General features: G+C 32.1%; 1 long non-coding RNA gene across 5 annotated transcripts in view; it reads right to left on the reverse strand.

Annotated features, from left to right (window-relative positions):
* The window catches only part of LOC148608718 (uncharacterized), a 97650-nt gene extending 76906 nt beyond the window's left edge, over positions 1 to 20744 (reverse strand). The window contains exons 1-11 of one of the 5 annotated variants that reach the window (XR_015924650.1): positions 20303 to 20744; positions 19126 to 19192; positions 18373 to 18446; positions 12966 to 13075; positions 12460 to 12544; positions 11422 to 11466; positions 10855 to 11069; positions 9481 to 9562; positions 7138 to 7205; positions 3944 to 4130; positions 2342 to 2436 (exon numbers count right to left, since the gene is read on the reverse strand). This is a non-coding gene — a long non-coding RNA (uncharacterized LOC148608718). Of the gene's footprint in view, positions 1 to 2341; positions 2437 to 3943; positions 4131 to 7137; positions 7206 to 9415; positions 9563 to 10854; positions 11070 to 11421; positions 11467 to 12459; positions 12545 to 12965; positions 13076 to 18372; positions 18447 to 19125; positions 19193 to 20302 lie in introns of all 5 variants that reach the window. The other 4 variants (XR_015924653.1, XR_015924651.1, XR_015924658.1 and 1 more) reach the window with 4 other exon arrangements.
* Between the last annotated feature and the right edge of the window lie 202 nt (positions 20745 to 20946).

Here is a 20946-nt window from a genome sequence, read left to right on the forward strand (position 1 = left end):
TTAAAAATGTAGTTCTTGACATATGAATATAGTATGTTTTTGGTCAAATACATTACAAGATGTGGACAAGTTTTTTTTCAATTGTCTGGCCTAAACAATTATATTTCATGAATAAAATGTCAACTTGAAACTCGACCTTCTGACCCCAATAACACTGTGTTCGTATAAAAATAGCCTGTAACTTTCATTAAATTTCATAAAGATTTCGTAAAGTTACTGTTCAGAAACCATTTTTCAGATCACAAATTCTGACAGATAAATTAAATGAGACCTGTCGTCTACTCCTCCATCCTTACTGGGTCATATGGTAGGAATCTATTGTTTGTCATAAGACATGGTTTGATAAAGACAACAAAGAATGACATTAAACAAGGTTTATAAAGCCAACAGAGAATGGATATTGGCAAAATCAGAATAAACATCCTCACTGGGTCATTTGGTAGGAAATCTATAGTTTGACATTAGACATGGTTTGACATAGGCAACAAAGAATGATAATAGATATGGTTTATAAAGCCAACAAAGAATGGATATTGGCAAAATCAGAAGTAAACATATAGCAATGAAAGTGAACAAAAATCATGCCTGTTGGCGACCTTGACATGATTTTACTTTTTGTAAAAGGAATACTTGGAGAGAAAAAATAGAAATGAGGGGTCAGATCTACAAAAACAATGTTTCCTGTCTGTTCGAACAATAATCTGTAACTTGTGATACTAGAAGTTAAGATAAAGAGTAGAAATTCCTACTTAAATAGGAAGAAAATCATGTCTGTGTTACATAGAGCCCATAACCATTCTTACAGTTTTTTTAGCCAAATCACAGACCCATGGTTTTGAATTATAATGAATTTCCATGGTGACATGACAAAACTTGAAATGCTGATTGGATAATCAACATGTAGTTGCACATGATAATCTAGACATACCCCCACTTATATAGGAAGTTGAAAATGGACAGCATCCAAAATATCTTACAACATATGCCCCATCTATATAAAGCTAAACACCAAATTTGAAATCAATCCATCCATTGAGAGTAGACATTTTTGTGAGGAGAATTTTCTCTCTCATTCCATATAATAAAAAATAGCAAAGTCCCATGAAACAGAAAGTTGATATCAGACAGTATCCAAAAATTCATTACAATTATGCCCCATCTATTACATACCAAATCCATTGAGAGTTAACATTATTGCAACAAAATCTGGACAGACAAATGAAATAATAGATGGAGGGACAAAATGACAAGATAGAAAAGGTGATTCCAACATACCACCCATTGGTTCTGTGAGGTATACTATAATATATTCTTTCAATTCAAAAGTATTTCTCACTTAAGTTGCAAGAGACAAGCCAAAATATAAGAATCAAACACTTTCATAATTGTAGAATGCATCAATAAATGTTGTTACAAAAGTGTAACACAGCCAATCAGATTGTCCAATACAAATTGTCTGAAAACAAAGAAAAGTATGTCAAATGGAACTGTGATGATGGAGGAGTAGACAACAGAGGTACCTTGGCCTGGGTTTCATCTCAGATATAGGTTTTCCTCAAATCCTTCAGTTTTTCCTCAAATCCTTCGGTTTTCCTCAAATCCTTCAGTTTTTCCTCAAATCTTAAATTTCAAGTGATTTGACTGGTCCAAGTCTGAGTTGAGGAAAATCTCAATTTCATATTCTTTATAAAACCTGGGGCTGGCTAGTACTTCACTAGACAAGTACAGCTCTGGATTTGTCATATTATTTTGTGTCATTAAAAGTAGCAATGTCTCAGTATTACATTATACAAGATACCTTATTGAATACAATCAAGTCACTAAAAGATTTTCATATCAAGTTGAGTTATATTTTAAACACTTTTATAAAAATGGTAAAATACTGATAGACTTTTTACTCTGTATTTAATCATCTAAGGGAAACAAATCTGACATTTATTAGAGGTAGAAGAACATTAAATTCCTACATTGAGAATATTACATATAAAATCAAATTCCAAATATAGTAGGTGATAAATCAAAGTGCATCACAGCACATGAGTGTTCCATCATTATAAGGCTGCTTAAGTTCTGTATTTTTCCTATATTTAAGCCTTTGTTGGGAATAGTTTCATGTTTTTATCATATTCTTACCTCCCACAACATTGATCATATCAGACGTTCCACACACATGATCAGATCACAGAATATAAGTATCATCATTAACCGTGAACATGTAATTAAATAAGTTAAAAAATTACAATTATGCTGGATATTTATAAATTCCTACATACAATGTACATCAAGTATATGTTTAAGGTTAAATTAAGACATAAAAATAACCATAATGTAATTTTCTTACTTGCTTGCTGGTGCTTCATAGGGCAGTAATTTTTACAAAGTTAAGAGCAATTCAATGAACATTTGCAGGCAAGCATACTTAGAGAGGCAGATCAACTGAAAAAAAAATCAGTAAAATACAAATAATTCTGATACACTGAAGCAAATGCTGTAAAATAGTACAAACAATTAAACCAACAATCAAATACAACAAGAAGCTCCCAGGAGCCTGAATCGCTTACCTGGTTGAATTTTGCTTTCAAGGGCAATAAATTTAACAAGAAGTTGTCCAACAATTTTGACTCAAGAAGATTTTGGTAGGACTTATCATACGGATCATTTCAGCAATTAACGACAGACGCCAAGTGATGGTTAAAGCTCGCATGGCTTTATCATAAGGATAGTTTCATCAATTGGAAAGTTTATTCTATCTACTATAGTTTTCAAAGACTTTGGCTAAAAACTGCAAAAATGTCATTTTTCACCTTTCCAGGGTAATAACTCTAACGAGAAGTTGTCCTATAACTTTAACCTTATAAGACTTTTGAAGACCTTATCATAAGAAACATTTTATCAATTAAAGTGTTTTTCCATCTATCATACTTTTAAATATAGTTGCATTAAGATATTGGCTAAAAACTAACAAAAATGTCATTTTTCACAGTGAGGACTTTTCAAGGCCTTATTAAGGATTATTTCATCCATTGAAAGTATTTTCTCCTATGTATTAGTTTCAAGATATTGGCAAAAAAATGTCATTTTTCTCCTTTCAAGGGCAATAACAAGCAGAATTTGGAAATAATCCAATAAATGGTTTTAGAGGAAAACAATTTTAAAGAAAAATTAACAACAGACGACAACCACAGATGACAACAAATACCAAATGATGGCAATAGTTTGTGTGGCCTTAGGCCACATGTGCTCAAAATGAAATAAAGCTCACCTCAATAGAAAAAGTAATCAAGGGTACCAAGGTTACAGCGGTAATCAAAAGAATGTAATCCAGGGACAAAGACCAGACATGGAAAACAGACATACACAACAAAGAAAATAAAGTAACTAAAATCATACATACAAAGTAACAAAAGCAAATGAGCAACTAAGACGCCACTAAAAACTGGGAACATGAACCAGGTGCACCAGTAGGGTAAGCGTACTCTGCTTTTCTAGAATCACCTGCCGAGTTGATCATGAAAAGTCAAGTCCGGGGTAGACGAAAGAGGAGAGGAAAACTATGACATGTTGAACAAATCAAGTTTTCATGGCGCAGATGGATACACCGTAACAATCCACGAGTTCATGATGACGACCATAAAACTTAGTAGTGATGACTTCAATCTTGTAGCACCATAACCCTGCTCCAGAAGCCTATTTGTTAAAATTCTAGTGCGCTACAAATAGTCTGCATAGTTTCAAAAAGAAAGAAACATTTCACCAAAGTTTCACAAAAATTGGTGGCAACACTTTTGAATTATTGTGCATTGAGTGACCAATGGGTGGACAGACAGACAGATGTACACCAGTATACTATAATGTGTCCCATCTAGACAAATGGGCATATAAAAATGTCAATAAAAGGTAAACTAAAGGTAAATCTTAACAATATTATCAAGAATGCACATACCCATCTTTATTGATCCTTGACTACCAGTCTGTTTTAGTTCTGTATTATTTGGTGAACTGCAAGGTTTATGTGTTTCTATCACTTGGGCCTTTGTCCTACTGATCAAATTCTTACCTCTCACAACATTGATCTTATCAGAAGTTCTACATTTGCTGATCAGGTCAAGGACTATCTGTACCACCAACAGCTGTCAATAGATATGTATATAAATAAGGTAGCTTTTATAAACAGGGTAAAAAATTATTAAATGTACTTATAATGATGTATGTACAACATCAATATCACTTCATTGAATGGAGGTGTAATTACATTTAACACTATACAGAATTTCATAGTAAAATAGTGTATTTTTTAAAAATTATTGTGATGTTATTTTAGGATTTTTTCCTAGGTGGTAAATACAATACCATGGATTCATCTATTGTTCTGGGGATCAAGGAAAAAATGAAATTTCCTGGAGTATTGATTTTGACATTTATGGTCTGCAGGTCAATAAAGTAAAACAATTACGAGTGACGTCTCCCAATCAGAACTGCTTAGCCATTTTCACTTAAAAATAACCTCAGATGCAGAAAGGAGAATAACATCTTGAATTATTTGATGGAATTCTAGTGATATGTGAATCAAAGTAGTTCCATCCATAAGGTGGCACTAAAACATTTATATATCTCAAGAATTAAAGAAGAGTAACCCTTCCATGAATTTGGGCTGGACGAAAGGAAGTAAGAAAATAAGTAAAAGTAATATATTTCAACCAGTATAGTTATAATTTTGGAATCTGATCCCAATTCCAGACAGATTCTACTGCATAGTGCATTCAAGGTTTTACTCCTTGTAACCAGAATGGCCAATCATATACTATTTTCGCCTGTTTTTTACATGAATTTAAGTGAAAACCACACTAGTTGGTATTCTATTCATAATAGTTAAATCAGAGCAAGTAAATTAGCAATACAAAATTAACATATAACATTAAAACAGCTTCACAATAAGAAGAAAAATCAATAACCTTATTCTGTCTTACATGACAAAAATATAATTTAAAAAAATCAAAAAAATAGTTCAATAATTACATCCTTTTTTCCTTGAACACCATAGACTGGAATTTGATAGGGTAACAAAATAGCATATCAAGTTACTAAGGCATTGGATAATATAAATGTAATAATATTGGCAGTGTTTGTGTGATCAAGATGGTATAATCATGATAATACTGACAGTTTTAAGGCTATCTTTAATTATCTAAGGGAAACAACTCAGACAATTATTTCATTTAGAATAACAAAAAGTTTTTTTCACTCAACACATCAAATATATTTTAAATTAATATAATAAGTTTAAATATTGTGACTGGTAAACTAAGTTAAATTAAGACAACTTTATCAAGAATCATTCAGCTTTAGTGGTACCACCAGTCTGTTTAAATTATATATTTAATTTTGAACAGTTTTAATAGGGTTTCTATAGCATTTTCATTTGTTGTTTATGCCTGTATACACATATATAGTACAAATGACCTGCCAATCAAGTCAATGAGATAAATGCCATCTTTATATGTTTAGTTATGTTGTTCATTCGTGCTTGAATTGACTTTTAAGTACATGTTAAATTGATCTCTCCAGGTGAATACTTTCATTATTGTCTTCTTTCTGACTTCAAATATTAAATCTATAATGAAGAGTAGTATTTTCATGAACTGATTGACTGTCAATAAATATTCTAGTTCACAACCAGTTTTTGAAATTAGTGTATGCTTCCATAGAAAATGCTTAATCAGGTTATCATGTGAAATACTGCAAAACCAAAATTCCATATTTGTCTTTATATATGCATGGAATTAATAGAATATGTATCAACCATATGTATTTAGAAAAATAGGGCATAAATGGAACATTAAGTGATACCCTGACACATAATGGTGAAAAAGAGGGGATGGCAACATGTTCAGAAAAGCTGAACTTAAAAACTGTATTTTGAATTTTGCTGAAAATTCAACTCAATCTGTATTTAATAGTACTAAACTCTGCAAAGTTTTTAAAAAATCATTTGTTCCGATGTTCTCATCAGGGGACAGACAGACAGATGTATTGACAAGCAACTTTTCAAACAGTATCACATAATGACTTGTCTAATATGTGGTGGGGCATAAAACAAGAAGCTCACAAGGGCCTGAATCACTCACCTCACTTACAGTTCAGTATTGAATGTATTGCCATATTCAACTTCTCATATCATTATGTATTTATAATCAAAATAGTACTGAAATATATACAAATTCAGCAACTCAGGTTTTCTGGGCAACAGGAAAAAACTGGAAAAATTGTCAAGAGAGCATTTTCAGTCCATGAAATATAAACAATTTTTTTCTGAAATTTGCACCAAAGATAGATCTTATTATACTGAAAATTTTTCATTTTTTAAAGGGAAATAACTCTAACAAGGCGTCGTCTTACAACTTTGACCCAAAGGAAGACTCTTGTAGGCCTTATCAGAAGGATCGTTTCATCAGTTAAAAGTTTTCACCTATCTCTTTTATTTTATAAGATATTAGCTGAAGATTGCAAAAAAATGTCATTTTTCACTTTTCAAGGGCAATAACTCTAACAAGTTGTCCAACAACTTTCACTCAATGGAGACTTTGTAGGCCTCATCATAAATTTAAAATCATCAATTGAAAATTTTTTTCCACCTATTATTGTTTTCACAATATTGGCTGAAATCTGCAAATAATGTCATTTTGTACCTATTAAAGCTAATAAATCTAATAAGGAGTCATCCAATTATTTTCCAATATCTCATAGTTTTTTGCCATATATGTAAAAATTAGTAACTTGACGCCTGTGGCCTAAAAATAACAATTGATTTCATGTTCTTGATCTATATAACCAAAACATTTTTTAAAGAAGATACCTAAGTATGTTGGTGACCGTGTTTGGTCTACTGACAAGTTTCAGTGGAAAAAATTTTAAAGGACTGGCAACGATGAAAAAGGACGCAAAGTGATGATGTAAGCTCACATGGCCTTCTAGCCCAGGTGAGCTAAAAAGAAATACAAACAAAAACTTGACCAGTAAATTTAAAATGATTTTATCATTTTCAGTTTTTGTATAAGTTAACAGTAACAATTTCAGCGATTGGTCATTTGACTGCCTAGTCAGGAGTGTGACTCTTGTTAGTATGTTGTATGTTCTTACCTCTATCAGCTATGATTTTACCAGGATTTCTACATCTACTGGCCAAGGATTACATGTACCACCAGTAACTGTCAATAGAAAAATACAAACTGAGTAATTCACCAAATCTTTCCTCCTACTTAGAAGATAACTGCATTGTACTAGAAGACATCAATCATGGATTTGATGATTACATATTGAGTGCAATGTATATTGATGACACATCAGTGTAACCAGTAAACAGATATTCATGACCATCAAATCACCACTGATGATAATAAATACATCATATAAGACAATAGTGAAGGTCTCAAAATGCTAAGAGTTTTGGTGACCAACTGACATTGTTCTATTTTAACAAAGTTTTAACTTTATACTTAGCTATCTAAGGGAAACAACTCAGACATTGATTTGAAAAACTTAAAAGTCAAAAACCTCAAAATACCCACATTCAGTATCTAATTTACAAATATCAACTTTTAATCTAAAATGTTTAAAGGAAAAATTAAAGTACACATGTTCATTTGATAAGTATATGAAGAACAGACAATTTCAGCTTCAGAGGTTCCTCATAACCAGTCTGTGTAAGTCTTGTATATTATTATAAACAGAATTTTCTATATACAATTAATGTAATTCAACTATTGCTAAATTCATCTTCTAGGTTATGGTGATTAATTTAATTGCCACTACATCCCGTTATTTCTTACATGTCATTGTCATTATTCCCTTATATGTCAATCAATAAATATACAACTCTTCCCAAACTTTTGACACACAATTTTTCTGCCATTTTTAAAACACCCAACTCCAAACTGCAAATAGTAAGTACTATTTTTTGTCAACAACACAATTACAGTTTATAACTTTAAACATAAATTTCTGATAATATGCACACCCAAATACAGTAATTTAACACCCCATCAAGTTCATAACAATCCTTGTTTAGGAGGAGTTGAGGACAACACATGAGACAAAGTTATGCTGAAAATTGCCTAAACCCAACAGCCCTAGTTTCATAAAAATCCTTAAGTGCAAACAGCCATAACTCCTACAAGTTTTTACCAAACTTTAATTTCTAAAATATGCACATCCACATATGGTAATCTATTGCCCATTAAGTTTCATAACAAACCTGCAAGTCGTTGAGGGAAGTCGTGAACAATGCATCAAACCAAGTTTTGCAGAAGAGCACCTAAGTTCAACGGCTGTCATTTTTACAATTTTCGTCCAAACATAAATGCCTGACAAAATGTTCATCTCAATAAGGTAATATTTCATCCCACTGAGGTGCATATCAATGCTGTAACCTGCTACAGAAATAGTTAGGACAGACAAGGTGAAAAATATATCCCCAAAACTTCGTTTTCGGTTGATATAATTATCATTTAAAGGGAAATTACCCAATGTTTTAATGTCTAAAAGTGGTATATTCATTTTTATGACTAATTAGATGCCTTTCTTAGTGCAGAGTCAAAGAAAGGACCAATATTGTTGTGAAAGAGTGATCAAGGAAACCAAGGTTATAGCGTAATGAAAAGAATGTAATCCAGGGACAAAGACCAGACAAGGAAAACAGACATACACAACAAAGAACATAAAGTAACTAAAATCATACATACAAAGTAACAAAAGCAGATGAGCAACTCGGACTCCACTAAAAACTGGGAGCATGGACCAGGTGCACCGGTAGGGTAAGCATCCTCTGCTTTTCTAGAAACACCCGCCGAGTTGCTCGGGGTAGACAAACAAGGAAAGGTAAACTATGACCCGTTGAATAAATCAGTTTTCATGGCGCTGATAGATACATCATAACGATCCACGAGTTCATGATGACAACCATAAAACTTCTGTAGTGATGACTTCAATCTTGTAGCAACATAACCCTGTTCCAGAAGCCTATTTGTTAGAGTTCTAGCGCGATACAAAAACATTTTTCTTAAGAAAACTGAAGGATTTCTCCATCAATACTTTTACACATTTTTGAATAATTTTTAAAAATATTTATGGAATTAAGAGAAAAAGTTTACGTGAATAGAATGGAAAACGGTTTTGTTTTTTTTGTTTTTTTTTTTTTTTTTTTTTTAGTTTCTATGTAATTGATGGAAAAATGCTATTTACATGTATGGAATTATAAAGCAGACCCACTTTACTCAGAATTAATGACTCTCTCATTGATTTTTTTATTGTTATGTTCGTTATATGTAACACCACTTGACATGTAATGAGAGGCTGAGATCTTATAATCTTCTGTATTTTTATCCAACTTGTGCCTTGGTTGTCTCCCCTGTTGACTTACATTAGTTGGTTTTTTACAGCATGCACTTTGTTTTCTATTAACTTAGACCTTAATATAAGTCATACTCCTTGTTTAAGTCTGTGATGATAACTATTTCTATATGATTGTTTCAATGGTTCTCTTTCCACATACATTTTATCATTTAATCTGTCAATAGATAAAAATAAAAAAGTAAATACTGCCATTAGTACTTAAGATTTACGGTCATCATTATGAACTCATGGATCATTATAGTGAATCCATCTGCTCCCAGGTTTTAGTGGAATCCAGGTTGCTTATTTATTTTTGTTTCTTTGTACATATTATTTTGCATATTTCATGTTTGTTGCGTGTGTCTATGTTCCATGTCTAGTCTATACCCTTGGAATATATTCTTTGGTTAACAGCTGAATCTTGATTGCCTTGATTACTCTTTTAAATTGGATGATAAATTCATCACATCTGTGCTCATACTTTGGAGATCAATTGTCATTGAGTTACTGGTTAGTGAAGTTAACAAGCAACAATTCCTCAAATCACCATTAATGATAATGAAAGAACAGCGTTCCAGTGTCCCCAGCATAAAAAGATACATTTCAACCAACAACTTCCCTTCTTTATTAGTGTCAATGTAATGTTACAATACATACAAAGGCATTACAAAACAAGAGTCTCCCAGGAGCCTGAACTGCTCACCTGGTCGAATTTTGCCTCTCAAAAGCAATAAAATTAAGAATTTGTCAAACAATTTTGACCAAAGAATCATTTCAACGATAGAAAGTTTTCATTCTATTCATTAAAGTTTTCAAGATATTGGCTGAAAACTGTAAAAATTCATATTTCAAGGGCAACAACTCTTACAAGGAGTCTCTTGACAAATCTGATCCCTGAAGACTTTTGAAGGCCTTATAATAAGGGTCATTTCAGCAATAGAAATAATTCTGCTGAACCAAACGGTTTAGGAGATATATGCGAAAAAATTACTGTCTGACCCCTAAGTTCTATTTTTAGTAATGGCAAACATGGTTTATGACAGATCAAAAATCCCTACAAAAGTTCTATGCATGATACCCAAAGGAACATTCATACCAAGTTTGGTTTCAATAGATCAAGTAATGTCAGAGGAGCAGAGTGTTGAAAAATTGTTAACGACGACAACAACTGACGATGGCGACAACAGACGACGACGGACGCCAAGAGATGGCAAAACTTTAAATTCACTGAAATTTTCTAAGTCTAAAGGGTGTAACTTCTGTAAAAATTATTCCACTATTACAAAAGTTGAACTTTAATCTGTAACTCTTCATAATAAGGCTATTTGGTAGGAGCATTACAAAAAAAAGAGTGGAAAACTCGGACGGACGCCCAGCATTTCCATTTTTACAATACATCATCTAAAATCAAGGGTGAAGGTAAACAAAACTTCTACAACTTACATTATAAAAGTTATGGTTACTTACAAAACACTGTTCAAATAAGGTAGTGACAAAAGGTTAGCTTCACCAGACAATATATGACAAAAGACAGCATGCATGTGATGGTCCTTTGGTCAGAGCAAGCTAAACATGATGGATTAAAGTTACATGTACTACTGCTTTCTAGTATTCCTATTATCTGACCTTTGCTTAAAGTTCATTGCCATACCAAACACTGCTACAATTCATATAATCAGTTCCTGGAAAATATAAAATTAACATAAATCAACCAAATAAACCCCTAAGTTCTGGGATTTTTTAAGTTTCTACAATTTCAATAAACATGTAAAAAGCATTATGGAACTGAAGGTGCTTATCAAGTATATCAATCATTCATAAAAGCTGAGAGCCTATCTATATGGATCCTTGCACATTAAGTCATGTTAAAATTATGGTAAAAATAGCAAAATTTAGCAAGACAAGAAATGTATACAATATATAAATGTATAATTTTTTTCACCAAGATGGTCATAAAATATGTCAAATATTCATTACTTTGACTCATTTGAAAGCTTTCATGTATTTCATTATACAAAAGAAAGATTCGATTACTTTACAATACCCCGCCATGACAGCAACCAGTGAGTATTAAGAAACCTGAAATGAGCAGATACAGCGGAGTTACCTTCATCTCAAGATTGTATTGTTTACAGAGTTTGTATAACGAATTCAATTTCATAGCAATAAAGATTATGTTTTAATTATTTTTAGAAAATTTATAAATGAGAATTAGTGTTTCTTGGTTTTATTGTGTAGAATAACGAAATGAAATAAAACAATGAAACCAATTTTTTTTGTTTTTTTTCAGATTTTTAGTGTAGTTGATTTTTTTCAAAACTGTCATGAAAAATCAACGTTTTAAGAAATTTCTTATAATTTGTGACAATAAAAATCATAGCAAGTCATCAATAGAACTACTGTATAAGTGTTTCTTTCTGTGGTTGAAAAGTTGGTGCTTTTGTTGTGAAAATGAGTGCTTATATTTTCGTGCAATATAATTTTAATTATACATAAATATAACATATATAAACAAAAGGAAGAATAACATTAGTGCTTGTACGGTAATGATGCAAAAAGAGTAAATATTAAATTGTCGAAAAATATAATACTACAATAACTTAACAACATTTAATTCAAAGTTAGAGTCAAGAGCAGTTCAAAGTTTGATAGTCCTTGTATCTTTATATGCAAAAATATTTCATTAGAAATATACTAACCCACTAAGAAATTTCAAAAGGATCCTTGCTTAACAACCTTACAACTAGACACTGATCAAAGGAATGGATGAATATCTTGTGATAATTTTTTATCTGATTAGATTAAAGTTTTATTTATAAGAATATATACATGTACTATTGAGTAATGTACTTTAGACAGCTACATGTGTTACTCTACCACTGTACTAAAATTCAAGTTCCTGGCGACCTAGGTCTCCGAGAAATCACAAGGTTTGTATCCTTAACTATTTTTCAAGAAACATAACGTTAATACAAATAGAATTAGAAATATGAATAGAAACATGGTTTTAGGTATGCTGATAATGCCAAACCATATGTAATATTTTGTGATGTATTTAGTGTATACAATTACATGTCTGTGATGAGGTCTGCAATGGATGACCTGTCTGTACACCTCATCCTACAGAAGTCTCCACTGTATTTATGTAACCTCCGATCTGAAATGAGAAGATCTATTTGTGATATTATCCAAGAAATTTTTCACAGAGCAGGTTTATGCTGTTTGTTTTACTGTTTGCACTTTAAAATTTTGTCATATTGAGTGACTAGTTCTCTGTCTGTTGTCAATTTGGTGTTCCCAGCATTGTTTTTACCACAGATTTCCCATCACTGGTACTTTCAGTATAGATCATAGTATATTGTCCTATTGGTGTTCTCAATAGCATTGTTATATTCAACAGATTGATATGACTCCAGAGGTCAAACCAAGAACAGTTAATGCTTTAAATTTGGATTGTGATTATATGTTAAACACAGCATAAGTTTTTGAATATAATGAAAGTGGTCTAAAGAATTTCAAAATCTGACCTATAAACATGATGAAGTAAGCAATTCATAAAAATTGAAGAAAAGGCTTACTGTCAACTTCATCCTTTGGAAGAAATGTTGCTCTGAACGAAAGAAGACCATTTTGAAGAGCTCAGGCTTTTAAGAGAAAAATTCATCTCTTGGAGCAAGATCCACTCTTTCTGGAGAGTAAAATGTATATCCTGAGGAGAGTACTTTACAAAATGTATATCCTGAGGATTCCTTTCTGGAGAGTACTTTACAAAATGTATATCCTGAGGAGAGTACTTTACAAAATGTATATCCTGAGGATTCCTTTCTGGAGAGTACTTTACAAAATGTATATCCTGAGGATTCCTGTGTATCACATGCTTTTAGAAGAAGTAGTTCATTCTTCATATATGTAAGCTTCAAGTTTATTCTTTAGTAATTTAATTTTCTTTAATCTTTTTTTTTGTCTCCTTCTTTAAATAATTACAGTCAACATAAATTTGAATTTCTCCACTACTTTGTATGTATTATTTTAGTTGTTCTTTGTTGTGTATGTCTGTTTTCCATGTCTGGTCTTCGTCCCTAGATTCCCATTCTTTTGATTTCCTCTAGAATCTTGGTTCCCTTGATTACTCTTTCCACAGTGGAGATATTATGAGCGGAGTCACTGTTGAGTCACCATTTCAAAAATTGTCTGTAGTTTACTACTCCTGTCTTTGTACCAAATGGTATATCTAATGGTTCTAGCAGTTTAATAACGTATTTCAGTTATGGACAGTAAAGAAATAGAAAAGAAACGAAATGGAGCAATCTTATCCTAGTTTTTACATAGGTGGACATAAGTGACTCCACAGTGAAGAAATTAAAATTTTGGTGGACGATAATGTATATATATTTATCTTCCCCTTAAAAGTATGTAATTCTTTTGACTGATTGTAAACCTGCCAAGGATTTAAACATGTTTTCACTATTTTTACTATTTGTCCCACTAACACAATTTTTTCAGGTCAAATTTGTCCTAAAACCCTAGAAAAGTCAGAATTCAAACCCTAAATTTTGTGTTTCATGTCATTTCTTTGATTAAAAGAGCCATAATCTGACAAAAGGTGTTAATGCTGTTTGAACAGGTAAGGGTATGTTTAATGACAGGTAAATAATCAGCTGAACTTGGTTATCAGTGATGATTGACAATTAGAAAATGAATCCTGTTTGAATCTACTACTTTTTAATGAAAAGCCAATCATTTCCTAAATATCAATTTTTACTGCACAATTAATTTGACGAATACTGTCTACTTACATGATTTAACAAGTCAAACATTTGTAGAACCACATATGTAATCAAATTATAAAATTACCATTAGTTATACAAAAATGAGTTTATTTTGTATCTCCCCTACAATTTTCAATTCTTTATTTACACTGTCTGCAATTTCAACATTGCACTATATTTCCCCTAAGTTTAGTTTGCAATAGTTAAAAAAAGATTATTTATTCTAAATGGTGATGATTTTTCAAATTTGGTCGCAACATTATTGAATATTTGTTACATTTCCTCAAATACTGCAACTCATTTAATGAAAAGAAAGAGATGCACAAGTTTTATTAATACATTTGTACCTATTATCATATCACTGTCACTGAGACCTATAATAAGTTGATTAGAAATGATTGATATCTGTATGAATTCAAATCTTAAAAACTATCATTCCTCAAATACATTGTAGACTCAAATAGAATGAAGGGAAGACAGTGCAGAATGTGTAGTGAACGATGTAATACCTGTGAATAACATTTATATTTTAGATTTTCAATTATTTGGAGGAATCCACCACAAAAAGGGGCTCACAAATGTCAATTGATTACACTGCATTCACATGTCTCAACTGAAAAAGGCCTATTAATACTCGAGTGGTTGTTGTCCCATCCATATATATTCCAACAGTAAAACCCATACAGTTTGCAAAATACATTTATGTGGCGAAAATGTCCTTTCACATGTCCTGCCTAAAAAGAACTATGGAGATTTTCAGAAGTTAGCAGGTATGTGATTGGCAAGCTTTGTTTGGCACTTTTCATTTTGGCTGGTGCCAGAGTGAGTGTCAGTTTCATATACATCAGTATTCATAAGCAAGCAAAATTTAGCTCGCTCTTAAATGTATAGAAATTCGTTTAAAAATTCATCATACAGACATTTGAGAAACTTTCGTCCAGGCAAAACACAACATCAGGGACATTGAACTTTCAGAAATAAGAGGCCCCCGAAAAGCCTGAATCCCTCCCCTGACAAACCATACCAGTAAAGGTATCATGATTTGCTACCATGTTTGACAAAAAATTGCGGAAAAAGAGCATATATTGACGAATGCTGTAAGTTCAAAAAAGTACCTAAGGCACTGTGAAATGTTGACAATGCCTTCTAAGTGTTTTTAGAACCTCTGGAAAAAATTCGGGCAGGGGTCTCCCTATGCTCTGTTATTCCACCAAGTCTAAGGGGGCATTAGCCCAGTATACATGTACATTTGCTGAAAAAGAACATAAACGATGTTAAACCATGGCTATCCAAAATTTTCATCATCACCATTCATATCAGTAGACCTTGTTTACTATATAAATCAATTATCGTTGAAATCAAAGCAAGTATAAAAATAAGCAGGAAAATGGCCACCCAGAACAATCTTTTATCATCACCATTTAACTTAAAAGACATAGTTTCCTAAAGATGGAATCTGAGCAACTGGTGAAAATGGTCATAACATGGCAGCCATTTTGAAAATGGCCACCTAAAAAATAATTTCATTAGACTGCCAGTCAACTCAGAATATCATGTTTATAATATCTTATGGGTAACTTTCATTTTCATTATTCTTCCATACATGTACATTGTAGTTGAGGAAAAAATAGCAAAAAATGTATTTTGACCCCCCTATGTTCCATTTTCAGTAACAACAGCCATGTTTTTTGACTGATGAAAATTTTAAATGATCAGTAAGTGGAGGAAACCCTTAAAAAACAAAACTTTTATTAAATTTTGTTGCAACTGGTTTCAGAGAGTTGGACAGACTAAAACAACAACAAAAATCTGTCTTCATCTGGTGAACAATATTACTCTCCATCAGAATTTTGCTAATTCAACGTTTTTTGAGTTATTTGCAAAAAACTGTATTTTGACCTCTTTGTTCTATTTTTAGTAACAGAGGCCATGTTTTTTCATCACTCAAAAATCCAAATGGTCATTTTGTGCAGGATACCCTAAACAAAAGGCTCCCAGGAGCCTGAATCGCTCACCTGCTTAAATTTTGTCTTTTAAAAGCAATAAATTTAACAAGGAATTGTCCAACAATTTCGACTCAAGAAGACTTTGGTAGGACTTATCATATGATCATTTCAGTAATGGAAAGTTTCTTTCTATCTATTATACATATATTTTTCAAGATATTGACTGAAAAAATGTCAATTTTTCATCTTTCAAGGGCAAAAACTCTTACAAGAATTGCCTGACAACTTTGACCCCTTTAGACTTTTGAAAGCATTATAATAAGGGTCATTTCAACAATTGAAAGAATTTGGCTAAACCTAACGGTTTTGGAGATACATCCAATAAACTACTGTTTGACTCCTATGTTCTATTTTTACTAATAGAGACCATGTTTTTCAACCAATCAAAAATCCCCATATCAGTTCTATGCAGGATACCCCAAGGAATATTAATACCAAGTTTGGTTCAAATTGGTCGAGTAGTGTCAGAGGAGAAGATTTTTGAAGGAATTAACATTAAAAATAGCAATAACTCCAACATGGCTTAACAGATAAAATAAGATAAAAATATGTCCACAGATAGATCTCATAATGCTGAACACTTTTACTTTTGTATCAGAATTTGGCTAAACCTAACAGTTTTAAAGATATATGGGAAAAACTACTTGCTGACCCTTATGTCCTATTTTTAGTAATGGAGGTCATGTTTTTCAACCAACCAAAAATCCCCACATCAGCATGATACCCCAATGAACATTCAGACTAAATTTGGTTCCAATTTACCGAGTTGTGTCAGAGGGGAAGATTTATGAAAGAGATAACATTAAAAATAAAAAATCCAAATGATCATTTTGTTCAGGATACCCTAAAAAAGAGTAATACCAACTTTCATTGAATTCTGTATAGTAGATCTGAAGAGAAGATTTTTGAAAGTAAAAATTTCAAAAACAGAAAAAAACGTCCAAAAAGGGCAATAACTCCAACATGGGTCAACAGATTTTCACAAAAATAATACAACATACAGATCTCATCATGGTGAACACTTTTACAGTTCAATATTTAAAGTATTGCCATATTCAACACCATATATCATTATGTATTTATAATCAAAATAGTACTGAAGTATATACAAATTCAACAATTCAGGTTTTCTGGGTAACAGGAAAAAACTTGAAAAATCATCAAGAGAGCATTTTCACTCCATGAAATATAAACAAATTATCCTGAAAATTTGCACCAAAGATGGATCTCATTATACTAAATATTTTTCAATTTTTTAAAAGGAAATAACTCTAACAAGTAGTTGTCTTAGGAAGACTTCTGTAGGCCTTATCACGAGGATCAATTCATCAGTTGAACATTATTACCTATCTCTTATATTTCTTAAGATATTGGCTGAAAATTACAAAAAATGTCTTTTTTCACCTTTCAAGGGCAATAACTCTAACAAGGAGTTGTCTAACAACTTTCGGTGCACCTGGACCATGCTCCCATTTTTGGTGGAGTCCTAGTAATCAGGGGTCGTCGTGCTGGGCTTCACCAGTGTCGCAATTTGCGATTTTTTATTTTATCTGGCAACAAAAATAACCAGTTATTTTCTTGGCACCTAAGTTTTGTATATTAAAACTGACTGGAAGTTTATCAGCAACGGATATTCTCTCTAATTAAACAATTGTGTTGACACCTGGTCAGAGTTAATTGACCATGACCAATTTACGACTGAAGGCAATTAAAGGTAATTACACCAGGCAACAGCGACTGACAATATCCTCATGGGAGGTGTCAATCAAATGTAAATATATTATTGAGCCAATCAAAACTATCATCATCTGGTCTAAGGTAAACCCAATTATGGCCATATGCACGTGCCTACATACAAGCTTCACAGCCCTATGATACATTTCAGAAACAGACTTACATAATAACATAATAAATTAAATCCAAATAACAATGATTATCCCATCTACACACTTCGAAATGATCTTATTTTTTCTTACTTGATATATGTTCATTTCTAATATCAACAGCTGAAATTACTTGCAATCAGACATCTAAAAGATAACATGAACAGACAAACAGACACACAGATAAAGTGCTTTCTATATAAGTTTGTGGCAGCACTTTTGATTTATTGTGCAAAGTATGAAGAACAGATGGACGGACACCAGTATGCCATAATATGTCCCGTCTCAAAAAGCAGGAGTACAAAAATTCTGGAGAACAGTGTATACCTGATATGATAAGCTATCAAGTTTGCATATACTGAATTAGTCATTCACCATAGAGGCAAGCAGGTGGCTGGTCCCTGAAATGGTGAAAAACAATTCTGCACGATAATAGATATGGTACCTATCAATTTAGTTGAATTAATTTTCATTGCAAGAATCCTTAAAGCAGTTATCTTGTAATGCACATAAGTAACATTCAATGTTAAGTCAAACATGCTGGGGGTAAGTTTAATCAAAATTAATTAAGAGATTGTGGAGAAAGCTGTCGTCGAACTTTCAAAAAATGTAACAAGTTTAGTGTAGTCTGAGTTGCTCATTTGCTTTTGTTACTTTGTGTGTATGATTTTAGTTACTTTAAGTTCTTTGTTGTGTATGTCTGTTTTCCATGTCTGGTCTTTGTCCCTGAATTACATTCCTTTGATTGCTGCTATTACTTTGGTTCCTTTGATTACCTTTGAAACACAAGGTATGTTAGTGGTGCAAAGAGAAGAGCTTAAAAAATAATGGTCCAGTTCAACTATAATTTTAGAACAGGACTTGACAAACTCTATTTGCAATTGAATATTCACACAATAAAGATATTTGTTTTTGGCTTAATCATATAACAAAAGCATCTGTATATAAAAAGAGATATCTCCTGATAGCAAGTAATAGTGATTTTTTCCAGAACTTAACATCTAGCTAGAGCTTGTTTATCTTTCCTCAGACATAGTTGGTTTAATATTTAATTTTGCAAGTTCTTCAAACGTCATTCACCTTTTACGAGTCATTACTAAGAATCCTTTCATGCATCCTCTAATCTCTCTTGAGCAACATAGAGCACCTTCAAAACAAAATTATACTTATTATGCATTATTCCAAAATTAGATAGCTTTCAGATTCTGTATGTAGACAGTAAAATGGAGTTATAAACATGTAACTGAAACAGGGGCTGCACTGGCTTCCAAAATTCTGTCACCATTTTTTTTTAATCAATGTTCAGAAATAAGAGCAAAAAGTGGTGCCAAAAAAATATATTCCAATTTTTTAAAATATGACAGTACTAAGTCCATGAGAAGAAAAAATGAAATCAGTACAACTTATATGCCATATATATACAATTTCCAAATCGTAACACAATTTCTCTTCAAACACAAGAAATCTTATACCCCAATTCCCACTAATGAAAACTTGCATCCAATCTTCAGTGTGTGATGGACAGGTTGAAAAACTAAACTAGTATTTTTATAATTAAAATGCTAAAATCAAAACTACATTTGGGTCTAGAAGCACTGAATCTATTATGGTTTCAAATGATCATATCTATATTGTTAATTTCAAATTTAAAGCCTTTCTGAATTGTTAATACAGAAGATTAACAACATAAACAAGTTACATTTGTACCCATAACTATCCATATCTACATTTTAACAAAAAAAACCATTTGTACTGTATCTTATGTGAGGCAGTACCTACCTCTATCTAGTTTGTCTTACTGCGTGCACAGATGAACTTATGGAACATATACAAAATGCATTATTCCAGCATTCAAAAATGGTCATTGCTTATACTGTTTTAGTCACATTTTTCACTCGATATTTATTCCATCACTTGTAGAAGAATTACCATTGCAGTACATAAATAAAAATCATTGCTTAAAATATGCAAACTATAAAGTTTGACTCTGCCACATTTGCCCAAAAAAAATGGTAAACTATCGAAAAAAAATTCCAACAAAAAAGGGGGGTCTAATCCAGACCATACCCTTTGAAAAGCCATTATGTTTACATGGTTTTAGTAAACATTATCTGGAAGTGAGACCTGCTGTTGTTGTCCAGTACATGCAGCCCCACTTGTAGCAGTAAAATGGTTATGACTGAGTGATCCTTCAACTCGCGTTTATTTCCGATTAGTAAACGACAATATCGAATACTCGGGAATGAATGATACTAACCTGTTTCTATTTCGGAAAGAACGAGTTTAAAATATTAATTGCATCCAAGATTTTGAAAGCAGTGAAAGTTCTTATTCTCGCGTGCTTATTCTCATGCGAAGAGTTTCTCAGTGAGTTTGGAAATACAGGGGAAAGAAACGAATTATGGTGTAATGTGACAAGTTATGATTTGACCACGGACCAAAAGGTAACAACTCATGGAAACGTTCTATCGTGCACCACATTTCACACTACTAGTATTTTAATCGTAAGTACATTTTTTTATCAGGCTTTCTAAAAATCAGACAGCACGTCAAAAACCAACCCAGTTTAATTTTATTTCTTGTTTAGAAACAGTTACTGATCACATAACCAGTCTTAATCTTTTATTTGTTTGTTGCGCTATATAGAGAAAAAGTATGTACAAAAATGTAGATTGTACATGAAATTTGCACAGAAGCATCGTTTGTTTGGTAGGTTTTTCTTCACCGTGAATTACTTTTTATCCAACATGAATCACTTTTCCATTACCAGTGTCTGAATTTTATGTTGACTGGTACTTAACATTTGATCTAAACGGAACCTTTCAGGGCTCTCCTAAGTGTTATTTGTACAAATTTGTTGTTGAATTTGTACCAAGTCTACAAAAATATTTAACAAAACGG

This window comes from Perna viridis, chromosome 8, assembly GCF_037379345.1.
Source record: "Perna viridis isolate PV_CMFRI_1.1 ecotype Kerala chromosome 8, ASM3737934v1, whole genome shotgun sequence".
Taxonomy (NCBI): Eukaryota; Metazoa; Mollusca; class Bivalvia; order Mytilida; family Mytilidae; genus Perna; species Perna viridis.